This window comes from Tamandua tetradactyla, chromosome 6 (genome assembly GCF_023851605.1).
Source record: "Tamandua tetradactyla isolate mTamTet1 chromosome 6, mTamTet1.pri, whole genome shotgun sequence".
Classification (NCBI taxonomy): Eukaryota; Metazoa; Chordata; class Mammalia; order Pilosa; family Myrmecophagidae; genus Tamandua; species Tamandua tetradactyla.
The window spans coordinates 15,131,993-15,152,748 of NC_135332.1; positions in this window are offsets into that span (position 1 = coordinate 15,131,993).

A 20,756-nucleotide genomic window follows, 5' to 3' on the forward strand; every position below is an offset into this window, starting at 1 on the left:
AAAAGGGCATTCTTCACACTGAAGCCCTTTTTGGCTTCCTCTCACCTAATGGGGTTAAGAAGCTATACAAGAAGAAACGCTTCTTATACAACAGAGACACAGGCCCACTGAAAGACTGAGATTTAGTTGGAGGACCATAGAGTGTTCCTCCTCGTACTTTGCCACCACATCAACAGGACTTCAGTGTAATGATAGTGGATTAAGTGCTGAAAGACACAGCCTCTCTCTGAGGAGGAATACTTAGGGAAGGCCAAAGTCAAGAGAAGGCACAGACACCAAGACTAGAAGAGTTTGAAGTCTTCGCACCCCTAGCTACAGCAAACGATTAACACAGCCTAAGCCTAACTCCTGGCCAAATCAACATGTATCCTCACAGTGGAGGCCCATTTGCCCCAGTTCCTATTACCTAATGCAACTTATCTGACTTTCAACCAAAAATTACAAGATGGCAAAAGGCAAGAAAAGCACAGCCTGAAGAGACAAAACAAACATTGGAACCAGACTCACATTGAAGTAGATGTTATAATTATCAGACAAGAAATTAAAAATAACTATTGTTAATATGCTAAATGGTATCATTTTAAAAGTAGGCAACAAACAAAAACAGATGGGTATTGCAAGCAGACAGAAGTTCTAAGAAGGAATTTTAAAGTGTTAAAGTCCAAAACATGGTAACAGAAATGAAGAATGCCTTTGGTGGGTTAATCAGTACTCTGGACATGGCTGAGGAAATACACAGTGAGATAAGTCTACAGTAAATTCCCCAACTAAAATGCAAACAAAAGGATTAAAAAGTACCAAAACATCCAAGAACTATGGGACGGTTTCAAAAGATACAACATTTGTAAGCTGGAATAACAGAAAGAGAAGGAAAAATGGAGCAGAAGATATATTTGAAGTAGTAATGGCCAAAAACTTTCCAAAGCTAACGATAGGCACCAAACCACAGTTCCAGGAACCTCAGAGAACACCAATCAGTATAAATAGCCACAAAACTACATATAGTCATATTCAAGCTGCAAAATAAAAATTATTAATTAATTAATATAAATAGACAAAAAGAAAATCTTGAAAGAAGCCAAACCTGAGGGAAGGGAGGTTGATAGAGAAAGGGGGAACATTTCACCTACAGAGAACAAGGATAAGAATTTCAATCAACTTCTCATCAGAAACTCTGCAGGCAAGAAGAGAGTAGAGTGAAACATTTTAAATTCCAAAAGAAAAAGCCACCAATCTAAAATTCTATACCCACCAAAATTATCCTTCCCAAAGGAAGGAGGAATAAAGACGTTCTCAGACAAACAACTGAGGGAATTCCATCAGAAGACTTGCTCTGCAAGAAATGTTAAAAGATTTTTTCCAGGGAATTGGAAAATATGTCAGAAAACTTGGCCCTACATAAAGGAAGGGAGAGTGTCAGAGAAGGGATAAATGAAGGTAAAATAAAATCTTCCATATTTGTTATTCTTAATTGATTTAAAATATAACAGTTTAAATTAATAATATTAGTACATATTGAATGACTATTGTATATGAAGACAGTGGTGTCGAAAGGATAGGAATGAGAAATTGAGAATACTCTGTTATACGGCACCTGTACAACATATGAAACAGAATTGCATTACTTGAAGGTGGACTTGGGTTAGTTTAAAAGATATATTGTAAACTCTAGAGCAACCACTAAATGTTTTAAAAGAATAATTTTAATTGATATGCTAAGGGAGGAGATAAAGTAGAATTATATAAATTGCTTAATTAAAGCTAAAGAAGGCAGAAGGAGTTCTGGTAATAAGTAGAAAACAGTTTCAAATAGGGTAGATATCAATCCAGCCATATCAATGATCACTTTAAATATGAATGGTCTAAATAAACCAATTAAACAACAGAAACTGTTAGGGTGAAGTAAAAACAAGACAAAACATATGCTTTTTTACCAAAAAAAAACCTTATTTTTAAAGTACAGAGATGTGTGGTGATTTATGCACGATTATGTGGTGATGCTGTGAGCCACTGATTGTATACTTTGGTGCTTTGTACGGTGTGTGAATAGATCTCAATAAAATTGCATTAAAGAAAAAGTAAAGGGATGGAAAAATATATACCACGCAAACACTAATCAAAGGGAATCTGGATTAGTTTTATTAACTTCAGATATAGAAGATTTCAAAACAAGGAAAATTATCAGGGATAAAGAGGACACTTTACATAATCATAAAGGGGTCAATTCTCCAAGAAGCAGGTATGCACCTAACAACGGTGTCAAATACATGAGGCGAAAATTGATAGAACTGAAAGGAGAAATAAACAAATCCACTATTATAGTTGGGCATTTCTGTGCTCTCCATCAGGAACTGATAGATCGAGCAGGCAAAAAGATCAATAAGAATGTACTTGACCTAAATCAAGTTGACTGGCATTTATAGAGTACTCCATGCAAAAACAACACATATACATTCTTCTCAAGCTCGCATGGAACAGGCACCAAGAGAGATCACATTCTGGTTTATGAAACATACATTCACAAATTTAAAACAATACAAATTATACTAAGTATGTCATTCATTCTTAATTAATAGTATTAATTAACTGAACATAAATAGCCCTGAAATGAAGAAAATTGATTCATCATACTATCAGAGTTTGGTAAAAACATTCCTTAAAGATTATCTACTTTTCTTTGCTTTTATTGTTTGCTCAACCACATGCCTTCTTTTGCCTAACTAGTGCCTACTCATGCTCAGTCCAAACTTAAAGTAAAACAAACCAGAAGCCAAGTTAATCATTAAAAACTAGTCTGAATGTATGGTGTGTAAATATATCTCAGTAAAATTGCATTAAAAAGAACAATCTGCAGAAAAATATGCAACATTCATAGCATATAAAGTATTAATGTCCTTCATATATAAAGAGATTTTATAAATCAACAAGAAAAATGACATGTTCCTTCTTGAGGTTTAATCTACTCTCTGCACAGTACCCAGAGTAGTATCTTTAAAACCTGAAACTGGTCATGTCATTCCCCGGCTTATAGTCCTTTAATGGCTTTATATTGCTCTTAGAAAAAGTTCAAACTCTTAACATGGCCCACACAATCTGGTCCTACCTACCTCTCTGGACTTGCCTCCCATCAGGTCTCTCCAATTCCTCTCTGGCTTTAGCCAAACTAGTTTTTTGTTTGTTTGTTTGTTTTGTTTTGTTTTGTTTTTTGTTTGTTTCAGCTCCTTGTCATCATAAAGCCTTGGTTCATGCTGAGCCCTTAGCCTGGAATCACTCCACCAACACCACCATTCCCTTCATTCAACTATTGCCCACTCTTCCTTTAGATCTCAGCTAAAACAATATTCACAGGGAATTCTTTCATCAGCTCCAGAACAGTTCAGATCCTCTGCCATTTGCTCTTCATAACCTTTGAGAGGAGATGAAATCATGTTTTTTGAACCTTCCGAGCTCAGAACCAGAATTTAAGAAACAGTGACCTTAGAAGGAAAAATCTGAGATAATGGAATGGTAGCCCATGACAAACTCTGGGGTCTGTTCAGTAACTATTTGTTGAAGGGTGCTTTTAAAAATTATTGCTTTTTTCCTCTTTTGCTTTGTATATATGTTATATAATACAATTTTTAAAAGTTAAAAAAGAAAAGAAGAGAACAGTGACCCTTCCAAGAAATGTGATGTTCAGGACAAAGCAAAAACTGGCCTCTGGAGACTTTTTATCGACAACCATTAGAGGTGATGAGGAAGCTCAGGAGAAAGTTGAGTGGGTCTTTTAAGCGATTGGTCCTTAATTTTGTTGAGCACAGGTAACTTTAAGAATGTAATGAGAGCTATGGGACTTCTCCCCAGAAAACTGCACATAAACAAAACTTTTCATAATGCTTTTAATGCTTCAGAGTTCCCAAAATCACAGTCTCAGCTGCAGATTCCCATGCAATCAGCTTCACACTCTCCTATTCCAGGTAGAGACGCAACCCTGTGAACCAGAGGCTCCAGAGCAAGTCTCCCCGGATGTTTAGAGGATGTAACCAGAACTCCCAGCCCCTTGCCCAGAGAGCACAGTAGCTACCACCGAGTTCTTAGTATAAGCCAGGCACCGTTCTAGGCTCTTTACATGAATTAGCCCATAAAATCCTCAGAACAGCACTATGAGGTAGGTACTGTTGATATATCCATTTCAAAGACACTTAGGAGAGCTTAAGCGACTTGCCCAAGGTTACACAACTGATAATTTTCAGAGCCAAGATTTGACTTCTGGAAACTATGCTCTTAACCAAAACACGTTCTGCCTCCTCTGGACCATTGTTATTAACTTTTGGGGTCATGTATACCTTCAAGAATGTAATTAAGACTCTGGAGCCTCTCCTTAGAAAAACGCTGTTAAGCAGAATTTTACACAATATTTCTAGGACCTGAGGGACTTCCTAAAGCTCATCATCCATCCACCACCGTTTATCTCATACCTACTGGAGAGAAATGTCCAGGGACCGAAAGAGAAGCGGCGCCAGCGCCGCAGGAGTCTACCTGTGTAGACGCAGGAGGAGATCTGCGCTGGGTGCGGGGACCGAGATGCTTTTTCACTGAAGGGAACAGCGAGCTCCGAGACCGCAGCACCTTGAGAACCCAACCGGGTTGCTGAGCCGCCGGAGCCCAGCAGCCGAATGGACAAGACTAAAAACCTTGCGTCCTTCGCAACATCCTGGAGTCACGAGACAGGGGCTTGGGAGCAGGCGGGATCTTAGAACTCTGGTCCCAGACGCAGCGGGGTGGTGTCGCTGTTCCGGGTGCTGAAACGTCGCGGTCGCTGGGGTGATGCGCCGCCTGCCCTCCCGGTACCGCGCCGCAGCCGCTGCGGGAGCTGTCCGGAGCTGAACCTTGATGCGGCGCGGCGCGCGTGGGACCCAGACTGAACCTGCCGCACCCAGCGGAGCCCGGACCCAGCTTCTGGGATCGCTGACGCAGAGACAGGCGCCAAGCCGGGCATGGACCAACAGAGACCCGACTCCTACCAGGGAGGAGCTGGCGCTGACTTCAGTGAGCATGTCCTGCATAAGGTAAGAATCTCCTCCAGCCTCCTCCCGGATCCCAAGGCTGGGAGAAGAAGCTGTAAGGCTGTTGTTTTTGTTTGTTTGTTTTTTAACCGTTCCCCGACTTTGCTTTGAGCCTTAAAGAATAACCGGCCGGTATCTGTGAGCCCATATCTATTTGGTCCTGTTTGCTGCCCAAAACTGAGATGCATGAGTGCTGGGGGAGGGGCCGCCGCCAGGAGCTCCTTGTCAGGATCTTCGTTCATTCAGTCAAATCACTAGAGGTCCTTTCTCACTTACTCACTCCCACCCCTCGCCCTTTTTAACTCCTGTGCACCCTAGCACTTCCCTTTGCTTAATCCCGTGGGAGACAAGGTTTGTCCTCTCATCCATGCCTCCCGAGCTCCAGCCCCATTAAGTCTCGCAGAAGAGGTCACAGATCTGAATTCCTGGCCAACTTGGCTAAAATTAGGCATAGAAATAATTTGCAGCAGAGCCAAACTGTTGTTTGCAAATCAGCCTCCCCCATGGCTCCATAAAGCTGCGGGCCTGCAGTGCCATGCTCGGTAGCTTCCTGAAAATGTTTGCTTCTTTCAAACCTCTAACACATCCATCGCTTCCCTCATTCAAGTTTCTTATGCAACCCAATTCTCAATAATGCAGGTCTCCTCTTGAAGTGGTTTTGGAAAAAGAGTAGCAGCCTCTTTCTGAGTGGTACTTTTTAATCCAAAAACCATCACTTTAAAAGAATCACAGTTTTATTTTTGCTAAAAGAAGATACTATTTCTTTTCATTCTTTTCCTGATTTGTCTCCCAATCCCCCCACCCCACCCCAACACACACACTCCAGGCCTTCTTTATGTTTCCGCCTTTACTAATACCAATGTATTTGTTCCTCCCCTCAAAGGCTGTACATGGTCCGAAATATCACCCTGAAAATTATATGAATGCAGACTTTGAAATCACCAGATCTACCCTCTTTCCTTATTATACAGTTCATATTTGAGGAATCTGAAACCCAAAGAAACAAAGTGACTTGTCCAAAAAAACAAGCTAGTACATAGAGCTGGTACCAAAATCCAGGACTTAAAACTCAAATTCTAATATTATTTTCTGTATACCCTTGCTGCTCAAAATATGGTCCATGAAACCAGTTTCAGATTGACAATGTCTCAGGCCCCCCATCCCCACCCCCAGACCTGCAGAATCCGTATCTGCATTTTGACAAGATCTCCAGGTAATGTATGCACATTAAAATTTTAGATGCACTACTCTATATCACACAGGCTATTTCTGAAACAAGTAAAATTAGTTATCATTGGAAAACGAAGATCTGTAGATTTCAGTAATCTATGCGAACTCCCCCTTCAGGTCCCTGAACCTCCAGCATACAGAAAGCTGCTGTATTTCTGCTGAGAAATGTTTTGATCCAAAAGTCATCACTGTTTGGAGTAAACTAGAATATGATCTGTGTTCTTCAAAGTTGCGAATCCTGCCCCAATAGAAAATGAATGCAAGCCAAGGAAAATGAATAACTATAAATCAATTGCAAAATAATCCTGTGACTAGATATGTGGGTCTCTTCAAATTTAATCTGTTTTAAAAAGACATAAATCTTCATTTCAAAAGCTTTAAGATTTGGAGATCAGATTTTTCAAACTGTCAATCAGATGTGGTCTTTTCAGCCTCAATAACCCACTCATGAAATGTGGAAGGTGGCCCATGAAAACTTTCACTCCCTTTGGGTTTACTGATCACCAAATAGTGGGAGACACTGTTTCTACAAGTTCCAGGGTATTAGGACAAGTGTCTACATATGGCCAATAAATGTTCAGTCTCCTCAAGTTGGTTGCAAGTACTTTAAGAGCAAGTGTTGGACTTAAACCCAACAGAGTGACATGTGTGTAGAAAGATTTCCTTTTGATACAGTGCTAATCACCTCTGCATAATATTGTTTTATTAATACACATAATTTTTAAGTTGTGATCCACTTCAAAATCTCTTTGCAAAAGGGGAGGGTATCAACATATTTGTATTATTTTTAATTTGTTCTATAGTAGGCTTCAAAGAATTTTGCTGATTAATTAGAACAGGCTGGCCAAGGGAGGCAGGGCTTTCCTGAGATTAGCTGCTAGGAAGAAGGCTTCTTAAAATAAAATTCTTACTGAAGTATAACAAACATACAGAAAAATATCTAAATCATAGGTATCATCATAAATTATCACAAAGTAAACACACCTGTGCAACCACTACCAAAATGAAGACATAACCTTGCCAACATCCCAGAAACTACGCACATCCCCCTTTCAAACTATACCTTCCCCTTTCTCATCCTTAGAGGTGCCATGATAGAGAAGTACCACGTAATGTTGTTACAGGGCAGACTTATTTTGTGTAGAGTAGTCCCAGAAAGTTGCCAGAGAAGAGGCATTGCTTTATGGTGAAGAGAAGCTCCATGTTCGGAATCAGACAGGTCTTAGTGTGACTTTGGACCACCACCCCTTCACCCTAACTTTTCTTATCTATAAAATAGTAATGATGCATGGCATTGTTTTTTGAATGGGGAGATTAGATAATGTAATGTAAAGCAGATAAAATAATCCCTGGACTATAGGAAGCATTCAGTAAACAGTGGTTGTTATTAAGTTACACATTTTGGGTTCCTGAGCAACTTCAAGAGGTGTCACATGAATATGATGAAGAAGTTTGTGAAAACAACAGCAGCCTCATATGTAAAACACACACACACCCACACAAATGGTTCACAGGTGCAATCCCACAGGAATAAGCTCACATAACTCACCCATGCAAAAATCATAACTTCTGTGCAAACATCCCCGTCCTGATTTCCTAGATTGAATATCTCCTCTCTCTGGGAGATGAGGTATGTAATACGATGAAACCTCTCATTAAAATTCATTTCTATGCAAAACATCCGTAACAATACATCTGCTTTGGATGGTACTTGCACTTCGGCTGGTCCAAGAGTTGGATGCTGACCCAGAGGAGCCCAGGTCACTTAGAAGTGCCCTGGACTGTGGGATGGAAGCTGGGAACTGCTTAGAAACATTGAGTTCATCCAGCACATGCTTGGCGTTTTCAATAGGGTTGCTGTTGTTCTCACAAATCTGAACATTTGATGCAACTAAATAAAACATGTGAATGATCTTGCTACTCTTTTTCTCAGAGAACTCCTGGCCCTCTTGCTACTGGTACAGTCTTGAGAGCCATCAAAGGAAATGATGCAAGTTAGAGGTGTCAGAACAACCCATGAATTGGGTTCTTGCTATGCCAGTGCCTGACCTTGGGCTCGGAGAAAATGAAAGAGAGAGAGAGGCCAGATTTTGCTCCAGATGCTGGTGAATCAGGACAAAGTCACTTCAGTTCAGGTGCTTAGATTCTCATTCACCATCAGCAGTACTCTTGTGGACATCCTGATGCCAATCTTGTTTGAAGAGGGGCAAACCACAGCTAAGCCAAAGTTAGTCTCCTTGATGGCATCTCAGAAAGACCAGCAACCTGAGGGGCAGAAAGATGTGGACTGTCTGTCCATTCATCCAGGGTTTAGTCAATGAAATGGAACTATCAGAGAGCTAAGCACAAAGGGTTTCTGTCCTTCAAGGCATTCGCGTTCCTATAAGCCAGCAGTAGCACCTCTTCTAGGTGAATGGAAAAAGGTAAGCAGGTAATCTCCGCTACTCTCCCTCCTCCATTGGACTTGTCCACTTACTGCACATCTTGTGCTTTCTATATCTCTAAACCTCAATAGCCCACATGCCTCTTATTGATTCAGCAAGCATTTCTTGAGCATACACAAAGTGTAAGAAACTATGCTGGGCATGAGAGTGAACACACAAAAAAAGTGTTCCTACCTTTATAAGTTTGTGGCCTATAAGACATACACACAGATTGCTATAACACTGTATTGAATCTAAGAATTACCCTGAGAAAGGTACAGGAAGGTACAGTGGGGTGACCCAGGAAGAAGGGGTCACTTCTGACCTCAATTTGAAATATCTTCTCTTACTTCTAGACTCTTCTTAAGTGTTAATATCCAAGAGAGCCAGAGTTCTCCACGCCAGCCACCACCTCACCTCCCACTGATCTTAGGGAAGAGTCTGGATAAGGAACATCTTCCTTACCTGAAAATTTTACCTGATATCTTAGTTTTATCTAGTGAGCTTCTATGACAAATACCACACACTGGTCGGTTGGGCAACAGGAATTGATTGACTCGTGGATTCAGAGGCTGTAGGTCCAAAATCAGCAAGGCTATGCTTTCTCTCCAAAGTCCGTAACCACAGTCTATGGAGTTCTTGGCTTGCACCTCTGTCTTCCATCACATGGCAATGTCCTTGCTTTCCTCCTGTGTTTCTCTAGCTATAGCTTTTTATAAGGCCTCCAGTAACGTAAGTTCAATGTGGCACTACCTAAATAGGATGTTAGAAGGTCCTATTCATGAATGAGACCAGACCTTAATTGATAGTCCACCTTCAAAAGGTCTTATTTGCAAATTTAAACATATTTAAATTTTAAATTTAAAGTTTGTACCCCCTCAAAAGATATGTTCTTAATCTAGAACTATGTTGGGCATTATTAGCGTGAACACAAATCTAGAACACCTTGTTATGTTAATTTAGAACATATCTTTTGAGGGGGTCCATAATTCAATCTACTGCACTGGGAAAGACAAATCAACCAGCAAAAGGCCATACCTCCCCTGTCCTTTCTTTCCACCAATCTTTAGCCCTTTGGGGCTTTTATTTCCCCATTAAACAGTGTTAATGGAATACAAATATGTAGTCAAAGAATTAAATTCCACAGAAAAACCCATGCCCTGTAAGTGAAGAGATTTTACTTTCAAAGTGAGAGCATTGGCTTCAGTTCTTGCCAGGTTTCTATCCTCAGCTCAGAAACAAACAAGAAAGCTAAGCAAAACTAGCTGCTCCCTGTATAATATTTCCATTTGCTTATTTTCCCCTCTCGCTTGCTCTGACGAGTTGAGGATACATAAACGAAGTGTGCATTACATCACTGAGCTAATTTGTCAGCTCTGCCCAGATCCCAAAACAGGCAGCTGACGTGCGAAGTGGTACTAGCTAATTCTCTTGCATAAGCTTAGCGGGACGTGATGGTGACTCAACCCAACGTCTCCAACTCATTTTCCAGACTCTTCAGGCTTTTCTCCCCAGCGTACTCTACCTTTTAGTTTGGAGTCCCTGGGGCCTTCTGTGAAAAATAAATGTATATCTGCTCCTCACTAGTGTCTGAGCTCTCTGCACTGATGTTTTCTCCTGTAAATTGTTCTGGGAAGGGGCTTTGATTTCTCTCATCCTCAGGGCAGGAAACCTAGCTTTGCTGGAAATAAACAAGCAGAGGTGAGAACCCGGCTAGGGAATTGTTGACCCAGACATTTGAAGTGCCTCTAAACCTATTCCAGCATGCTCCTTGCTTCCTTCCTCCCCTCCTCAGGCAAGGGAAGCGGTCCCAAGAGAATGCAAGTGAGAATGGCAGTCACAGCTCCTTTGCTAACTTGCTGAGTGCTCAGGCAACGCAGTTCCCCAGCCAGGAGCAGCACTGGCCGTCTTCCCATCAGCCAACTAGAAAAGGTTTTCTGGGCCGAGTGAGAGAGCTGCAAGCAGTAAACAACAGATCTGAAACTGTTAGCCCCTGACTGGTCACGCCCATTGGAGCCTCCGCGGACCTCACCCTTTTCCTGAAGGTAGAAAATAGCATAACTGGTGAGGCAAGCAGGGCTCAGGAGTGTCCCTAGCAGATGATTCCTATTTCCCTGACCTTCACTCCAAAATCTGTCTCCTTCCCTCCCTATCTGCATTTCTAACCTATTAGTGGTCTTTACCCCTCAATGTGAGGATGTCATTTAATAATTTCTGCTTCTGCAAATGTCACTGGCATGCTTGTAGTTGTCATGAACCAAGTTGTGTTTAAACTCCTATAGCCTCTTGCTTTCTAATCCTCTGCCCCTGACTACCGTCAACGCGTGCACGCACACACACAAACACACACACAACTCTTCTCACAAGCTCTAGGCAAGGCCAGGGGTAATGGGTTGCTGCTGTTTTTCTCTCAAAATCTTTTAATTGTTAGGTGCTTTTTGAAGGTAAAGCAAACCCTTTCCTTGCCCTCCTCCTTTCCCTGTTTGAATCATACATCCATACCAGTCCATGGCATGCCTGCTTATCAAAAAGCCAAACCTGCCATGCAGCAGGTAATTCCCTCGTGGGACAGTCAGGAACTGACGTCACCTTCTTTCTTCCAGCCCCTCCCCAACTTCACACTGAGAAGCCATTTGACCTTTGGAAAGAACTGAAGCTGCTGGTACAGACTCAGGCCAAACGAGGCCCAGCCCCGCACCCCGCACCCCCGAGCCCCTCAGGAACCTCCTCCCCCCTGGTGGGGCCTTTCCAAACCCTTTGCCTTTAGCCAGCTGGGTTCTCCTCCTCTGGATCCCCTTCTCAGGTTTTGTTGGCGTGTGAACTGAGAAATTCTGAAATCGTCTTTATACCATGATGTAGAGGAGCCCAGTGAGCCTAATAATTATTAACAATAGATGACAAACGTATGGTTCATTTGCATGCCACTTTACAGTTTATAAACAGATTTTAATATATGCTATGATCTTTATGTTATATATTACATATTATACTCAGGGCATGCTTTTTTCCATAGATGTTATTATTAATTCCTAATTATAGATAGGGAAATTGAAGCCAGAACAGATTAAGTTACTTGCCTGAAGGCACAGCTGGTAGGTATTGTGGAAATTCAAATAATAATAATAGGCAACAGCACTTAGGTGCCAGGTGCTGTTTTCAGAACAGCGTTTACTTCTATTGACTTATTTAATCCTACAACAACTGCGTTTAACCCCACTTTACAGATCAATAAACTGAGACACAGAAACATTAAGAAACTTGTCTAAGGTCACCCAGGTAATAAGTGGCAGAGCCCAGATGTAAATCAGAGCAAGCTAGAGACCCAGAGGGAAGAAGTAAGGAGACAGCGAGGGGCTCTGCTGAGGGGCTCAGGTTGCCATTACTTTCAGGTATTGACAGCAGTGGCCTGAGGTCTGTAGGATCAGAGACCTGATTTTACTCACTCATCAGAGTGGATTCATCTTTCCAGACAGATTCGTGTTAATCATCCTCACAGGCTTGATGTATTTACCTATATGCTAAGCCACATTAGGATCAGGGAGTGATTGCTAAGCATGAAATGTTGGGGGGAAAAAAAGAGACTTAAAGGGTGCAAGTGTTTAATGATGGGTTGACAGGGTTGGATCGCTGGTGGCACTATGAGGACAGCCTCAGTCTATAACCCCTTCTGACCCTTCAGCCCTTGGGTGCCCCACCCTGATGCCTGCCTCCCCAAGTGTAGGTTAGGGTCTCCAAATCTCCAGCTTCCTGTGCTCCTTTAGGACCCACTTGCTTTTGATCTTGAGAATGCCCTGGACTTGACCTGATTATGAGGAAAGAGGAGGGGTTTTGGAGGATGGAATTTTCCCTCTTCAGTCATACCCAGAGCTGTCATCTCCCAGAGGTGCCTGCATCTCATGCAGTCTCAGTGTCCATCATGGGGGCCCTAGGGATTTGCTTTTCAGGGAAAAACCATGCAAAGAGATAAAAGGTGATTTGGGCCATTTCCTCATAGACCCCCCACCCCACCCCACCCCCACACCCCCTTGAAATCTGACGTATCTGTCTGAAGATCCCAAAAGTGGATTCAGCAAAACTTAACATGCTAAGTACCATGTGCCAGAGCCCAGGAGCAGGACCCATTCTCCAGCCCCCCAAGAAGCTCAGTACAGTAGGCTGGGGGGGTCAGAGGGCTGCCAGAGACAGAGAGGATTCAGACCAGGCCTGACTTCAGCCCACCGTGACACATGGATCTCAGTGGCCCTGGAGACTCCTAGATGGTCAGGGACCTCTAGGGACTCTGGGAAGGTGGGCTCCACAGAATGGTTCAAATTGGCAGCTGACTGTGGCCCTAAAGGCTGCCAAGTTCTGGGTCCTGACTGAGTAACTGATTTGAAGGGCTTTAGAAATCCTCTGAAGGTCAGTATGGCTCTGGGTCTCCAAGGCCAAGAAAGAAAATGCCCAAAGCAAAAAGCCACAGCCCAAGCTTGGTGGAGTCAGAGCCAAAGCAGCAAAGCTGGAGGCCCCTCCTTGGGTAACGCCAAAGATCTGAGCTGAAAAACCTCCAACCAAATTTAGAAATGCCAAGGCCCTGGTTCCTTGTAGTGACAGGTTGGTGCATGAAGAGGGGCTTGGGCAGATGAGGCAAGGGGCCAGGTGAGCTCTGTACGCAGGGCATCACTCACCCATGTTCTGAAAAGTCAGCTGTACTCCAGACATCATAATACCCCCACTGCAGATATGTGAGAAGGCAGCACACAGCATTGTCCCTGTCTGCCACCTGCCCTCTCCACCATATTCCCTGTCTACCACCTGCTCTGCCCACCAATTTCCTTGGAGCTGGAGGCAAGCTTTTCACGAAGAAAGAGACCTGGGCTGGAAGCATCAAAAAACTAGGCTTTCGTCCTAGCTCTGCCATTAGCCAATTGTATGTGTTGGGCATTCCATTCAAACAGCTCTTTACAGTTTGCAAAGTCCTTGCACTGAACTGTCTGATTTTGTAACCATAGAACTTGGGAGTAAGCAGGTCAGGCACTATCATTGCCTGTGAAGGGGAACTCATGCCGCTTTTGATTGTCAGTGACAAAGCCCAACTCAAACTGCCTCAAGCAAAAAACAAAGAATCCGTTGGCTCATGTATCTGAGAAGTCCAGGGATGCTGCTGGCATCTGACTCAGTGGAATCCAGAAATTCAAAACAAAGATATCAGTCTCATTCCCTCCATCTCTCAACACTCCTTTCCTCTGGGTTGGCTTTACTCACAGGTAGGCTGCTCCTCGTGAGGTCATGTGACCCCAAGTAACCCCAGAATTACTGCTGACAAGCAGGTCCCAGTTTCCACTAAAGTCCTAACGCCCCTGGACCTGAAATGGGCCATACCCACCCCTGAACCAATCACTGTGGCCAGAGGGGTGGGATATGGTGAATGGCTAAGCTGGAGTCACATGCCCACCCCCAATGGTGGTGTCACGCCCAGCCAAACCTTACAGATTGAGAACAGAGGGAGAGTGGCTTCCAAGGAAATGGGGATGGGGTTAGCTGTATGCAGCTCAGAGTATGCGAAAGCAAGAGGCCTTCCCCCCCACCCCCACGAGGCTGCATTCCAACCTTTTTAAATCTTTAATGAGAGGCAACTGAAAAGGAAATGACTGCGCTTTTCACCATCCCACCTGAACTGGGCTACTTATGTCCCACACATGGTGTTATTTCAGATTGAATAACCCAACTTAGGGAATGAACTGATGTCACCCTATAATGTGGCTTATTAGAGCCATGAAATCAGACAACACCCTATCGGTGGAAGTAGGATTTTTCCCTGAAGGAAATAGACTATCCAACTGTCAATCATTCAGGGAAGAGGTCAATTTAGGGGCAGAAGATGAGGATTCGGGAAGTGAAACTCAGGCTAGACAGAGGGGAAGGTCTTGCACCTCTCTATAGGATGCCCAGATTTTCCCAGTGGTGGGTAGGGTGCGAGCAGCCTACAGCCGCACAACCGCGAGTGAGAAGTGAGACAGAGACCTGCCAAGCCAGGCCGGCTTCATGCGCTTGCAACCAGTGCAGTCACAAAGAGTCCCACACTTGGAAGGACCCCATGCTTGGCCTAAAGTTCTACTATTGACACCTTGAAAATTCTTAAGACTTTTTGTACAAGGGGTTCCACCTTCTCATTTTGCACCAGGCCCTACAAATTATGCAGCCAGTCCTGCTGTCCATAAGAACCCTGAGGGATCTGGGACTGGGTCTGGGCTGCAGTTTTAAACTGTCTTCATGGGTGCATCTCCCTTCTGCGGGCACCCACCATGCCTGGTCTCTGATGTCCTGAGTAACCAGGGAAGGGCTATTTTATGCTGTGGACAGGACGCCCAAGGGTGGAGCAAGAACTCCCCCCATCCCCCGCCAGCACTCTCTCACAGTGGTGTTTGCTGACGAGGGACAGCTGTGCCGCACAGAGCAGCAATTTGCGAGGGTCACGAACAGATTGCAGAGAGCATGGAGCAGAAGGCAGATCAGAAAACCCCTGGGCAGCAGGCAAGCTTCCAGCCTCTGGCAGGTTCTGGGTGGGGGGAGGGGAGTGGGTTTGACAGAGGAGGTTGGGGAGTGCTGTGGCTGAGACACAGGGCTGGGGAAGAAGTAAAAGAGGCCGGTGTTCATGCTTTGAACACTGTCTGAATAGACAGTAACTTTTTATTGGTGGTTATTAGTTAATGGGAACCATTATTATTAATACATGCTTAATGCACAAAATTTGGAAAATGCAAAAGAAAGAGTAAGGCTAATAGTGATGCCACTACTTTGAAATATATCTGAAATAGTAAATTAGCTGCAATTATATATATGGACATATATATACACCTATGAACCTATATAAATTATATTTATTTTAATACATGTATGTAGATGTGTGTGTGTGTGTATAAAATACGTATTTTGCCATATACGTTCTATCATCAGTCTTCTTAACATCTGCATAGTATGCATTATATGGATTCATGAAAATTAGTTGTTTATTCTGAAATTTTGAAACAAATAAAGGTACAAAAATAAAATAATGAACACCTATGTACCCACTATCTATATTTAATAAGTGCTAACATTTTGCCTTTCAAAAAATCCATACTGCCGCATCCACAAACCTTGAAAACAGCATGTTAAGTGAAATAAGCCAAAAACAAAAAGACAAATATTGAAATACCCACCTATATGAAATATCTAGAATAGGCAAATTCAGAGAGACATAAAGTAGATTACAAATTGTCAGAGACTGCGGAATGGAGGAATTGAGAGTTATTGCTTGATGGGTTTGTGTTTGGGTGATAAATTTTTGATAATGGTGATGACGGTTGAACAACAATGAAATGTAATTAGTGACGCTGAATTGTACACTTAAAAATGGTTAAAATGCTGGTATGTAGAAATAAGAATGACGCTGATCAGTCCAGGATTGAGGTAATTCAGAACACAGGGGTAAGGAAGACATTGTCTATATTTTAGAGCCGCACCTACTCTCTGAGGCTAAGGGAAGAAAGTTTTATTTTGTTTGGAGCACAAGTTTTCTGTAGCACATAATCTGACTCAACCTGTCTAGATAGCTCATTTAAATAATCGAAACACAGGGAGCCCAGAATAAGAATGAGGGCCTTTAATCTTGTATAGCTTAATGTAATGCCTGGATACATCCTAGAATATATTAAGCAAATAATCAAAAAGTGTTGGCAAAGTCCCTTGAGGGATGGGAGAAAAATATGGAACTATTTAACTTTACCACCAGGGAAACCACTGATACTGTGTCAAACGTTAGGGACACTCAAATCAATAGGCCAAGCCCTTGATCTTGAGGCTTGCTCTTGTGAAGCTTGCATAGTTAGTAGAGAAGCTTAGACTACCTATAGGTATGCTTAAGAGTTACTTCTGGAGGACCTCTTTTGCTGCTCAGATGTGGCCTCACCCTCTCTAAGCCCAACTCTGCAAGTGAAATCATTACCCTCCCCCTTACATGGGACTTGACATCCAGAGGTGAAAGTCTTCCTGATGGCATGGGAGATGACTCCCAGGGATGAATCTGGCCCTAGCACATGGGATCAACAATGCCATCCTGACCAAAGGGGGGAAAAGAAATGTAACAAATAAGGTATCAGTGGCTGAGAGAGTTCAAATAAGAGTCAAGAGGCTACTCTGGAAGTCACACATATGCAAGCTTCAATTAGACATTGCTACCTATCATAACTTGCCAAAACCATTCCAGCCAACCCTAAAGAACACTTGGAACATTGTACAAGATTCTAAAAGGTCCAGAAACCTACAACCTCCAGATGGATCCCTGGACCAGTTAAGTCCTGAAACCTCGAGAGGCCAGCCTCTCCAGAACATCAGCTAGTTCCATCTCCCAACCCCTTATTATTGACAGCAGTTTTCAACATGAAAAAGTCAGAATGGACATAGCCCAAATACCCCTAAAGAGTGGGAGAAAGATCAAAGGTGATAATGGAGTTTTACAGAAAAGACAGGGTTTAACAAATGAGTATGATTGCTTAATCATTATATTGATATTTCTTTTAGTCTCCAGTATCTCAGAGCAGCTAGAAGTAAAGACCTAAAATTGTGGAATTGTAACCTATACCAAAATCTGAAATCTGCTCTACAAATAATTGTTGCACTGTGCTTTGAAATTTATTGCTTTTTTTTGTATATATGTTATTATTTCACCAAAAAAGTCAATTGTGATAATAAAAAAAATATTTATTCCTTCTAACCGCCAGTGTTCTGGAGCAGCTAGAAGGAAAAATCTGAGATGATGGTATGGTAGCCTATGACAAACTCTGGAATCTGTCCTGTAACTACTTGTTGAAGAGTGCTTTGAAAACTATTGCTTTCTCCTTTCTTTGCTTTGTATATATATTATACAATTTTTAAAGTTTTTTTAAAATGGCAAATTTTATATTATGTGTATGCATGTTATCCCAATAAAAATAATTTTTAGTGGCTTAAGGGAAAAAAAACACCCAAGGGGCCTCCTCCTGGGCATGTGGGAGGTGGGTCCTCGGGACCGCTCCAAGAAAACGAGGACGTATTTTGAGAGACACAGCTCAGACCCAGGGCACCAGAGGCAGACATACCTGCTGTTACTCTCCATGTGGCACAGGGGTCAACTGACACTAAGAGACGTTAGTGATTGTCCAAGACCACCCAACAAGAAAGCAAGAGAGCCAACCCCAGCCCAGAGCTTCTGGCCTCAGACCCTGAACTCTTCCCCCTACACGTATTGGCACTTCCCTCCCTGCACCCCAGGGTCCTCAGGGAGAAGAAGGCTTGGACTGGATGCTCCCCCAGTTTCCTCCTGCACTGACCTCCTAGGATTCCAGGGAAGTCCTGGTGACAGTCTCAGCCGGGCTCAGGACAAACCCCAAAGCAGGGGCGATGTCCATGGGTGCCCATGTGCATTCACAGAAGCAGGTCCAAGCAGGCCCAAGGCCATGGAACAAGCTCTGCCTGCAGAGCGGCTCTGCTGCGAGGGAGCCTGAAGGCAATGAGTCACCATAATTGGGTGTCAGGAGCAGAGAGGAGCTGAGCAGCATAATCACCTGGGGATTTGCCGCCATCAAAACACAGCTACAGACTAATAACCCAAGGCAGGCAGGCCAAGATTTAAATGCACCCAGACTGCTCCTGGGTGAAATCTTCACTCGATCTCCATTTTCTCTCTTATCTGCTGTCTGACTGTATTTTTTTTTTTTACATGGGCAGGCACCCGGAATCAAACCCAGGTCCTCTGGCATGGCAAGCGAGCATTCTTGCCTGCTGAGCCACCATGGCCCACCCTGACTGTATTTTAAGATATAATGCTTTCCTTCTCCACCACTTCTACTTTTACTCTTCATTCAAGGAAACCGAGTGTCCAGGGATTTAGTCCTTCTGCTTTTGTGGTTTATTCTTAATCTCACACACACTGAGTGAAGTTTTGAAATGGGTGCAGTCTCAAATCCTTCCCACGCCCAGAAAGCAGGCACTGAGCAATGTGCCCGAGGCCCTGGGTTGTGACCTATTGCTTCTTTGTCAAAGAAACCCTCACCCTCCTGTGAAAGAGGACAACGTTCTCTACCAGCAAGGCTGCCAGCAAGGAAACACGACATGGCTGCTTTCTAAGTGAAACAACCAATCGCCAGATCCTTTAATAAAACAAAAGCATAACTGGGCATTGGCTCTGGGTTTTGGGAGAAGACAAACATTGTGAAAATAAGAAGGGTTTCACAGACTTGTCAATCTAGGGCATAGTGATGGGTGCATAATGCAGACTAACTCATCTGATGACTTTGCTTATTACCATCGTGAAGGCAAGGAGAGTGGGCCAGGGCAGTGGTGGACACCAAGACCTACCTTATGCCAGGATATCCCTCCTTGGAAGAAAAGTAAAAGGCGAATAATGAGCGGCGTGGCTTCAGTAGTATTGGTAATGTTCCATTCTGTCTGTAGGATGGTGGGCTTGTAGCTGTTTTATTATTATCCTTCATGATGCATCATACTTATATATACAAATAAGGTGCATCAAATATTGTATAGCTTAGAATGAAAAAATTAACAGGCTAGTAAATGATAGGATTGGAAATACTTGGGTTTGTGACATAGGAGAGTGAGGGATGAGAGAGGCCTTGGGAACCCTTCAGGGGCTGACTTGTTCTTTGGAAGCCTGTATTTTGAACATGAGAAGACTTTGCTTGGCTAATGTAGACTTTCTACCATCCCAGAGCTCAGAATGCCTCCTCCTTATTTCTGGCCCTTGGGAACAGAGTCCTCCCCCATTCCTTCCTTGATTCTGGACTCTTCCTGGTGGTGTCTTCAGCAAAACAAATGACTCGGTCACCCTTGTATGATGCAATGACCACAAACTGTCCCGACAGGGTCATGTGGGGATGTGATCACAGGGGACTGGTTTGGAGAAGGGACTTGTACTGGGGCCAGGGGACATGTGACCAATTCAGGGTCATTGGGCCCTGATGAGTCACGACCTTTGTCTACGTCCTGAAAAAATATGATCACTAGAGGCCTGTAGGGGGAAGCTTGGCTATGCCAGCTGGAAGGGAGTAGAGAGGATTCAGGACTAGAGAATGGTTTGAACTAGATCCGTGGCTAACAATTCCCAGTCCAGTCCTTGGCAAAGTCTTAACCAAGTGGTAGGAAATCATACACATACACAACATGAATATATGTTGGCATAAATTTAGCAACTGTTCTTTCCTGGGAAACACCATCTATTATTCCAGGACCCCAGTGCTTGTGATAACACTGTAGAGTTTAGTAGAAGTTTCATAACTGATCCCTCACTTACCTAAACTACTAGGTTAACCAACTTACTAAGTCAACAACACCCTTCAGTCTCTTGGTGAGACATGCTGGCATTAAGCCGATGGCACGCTGAGAGCTTACAAATGGCAGGCTCTTCTCTAGAAGGTCTGCCTACTTCTGCTCCCACCCACTGCAGCGCCCAGTTACCAAGGGCCAGTTGTGTTTGTTCCCAACTTGTTGATGCCGATTGTATGTGTTCATTATAATTAGGTCATTTAATTCATTCATCCACAAACTAATAAATTCAAAGTGCAAACAAAAAGAATGTTTAAATGAAATAAGTTCATAAACAGAAAGAGGAGTCACTCCTGCAAAACGAAATTGAACACTTTTGAAGGACTCAATGAAAGTGGGTTTTCTTTTAACTGCTGTCAAATTAGGAGTGGCTGAGACAACTGTAAAAGATAGGAAAGAAAATCATAAAATTTGTGAGGGATAAAATCTGGGAGGGATTTTGCAATCCAGTTGCTTCATAAATGCCTAGAATTTCTTGTTCCATTTTAAAGAAACTGCAATGGGAACTTCAAGACAGTACGATGTGTATGCGGTTTGTGAGGAAAGACTGTGAGCTGTTTCACTTAGGAGACCTGTAAGCAAAGAAAGGGCCTTCGATCTATATTAAAATATTAGCAAATGTCTACACATTTAGATATTTTGAGTCAAAATAAAACATCTAAAGAAAGAACATATCTTTTTTTAATGATTCCCTGGTTTAATCAACAGTGTCAATGAACTCACC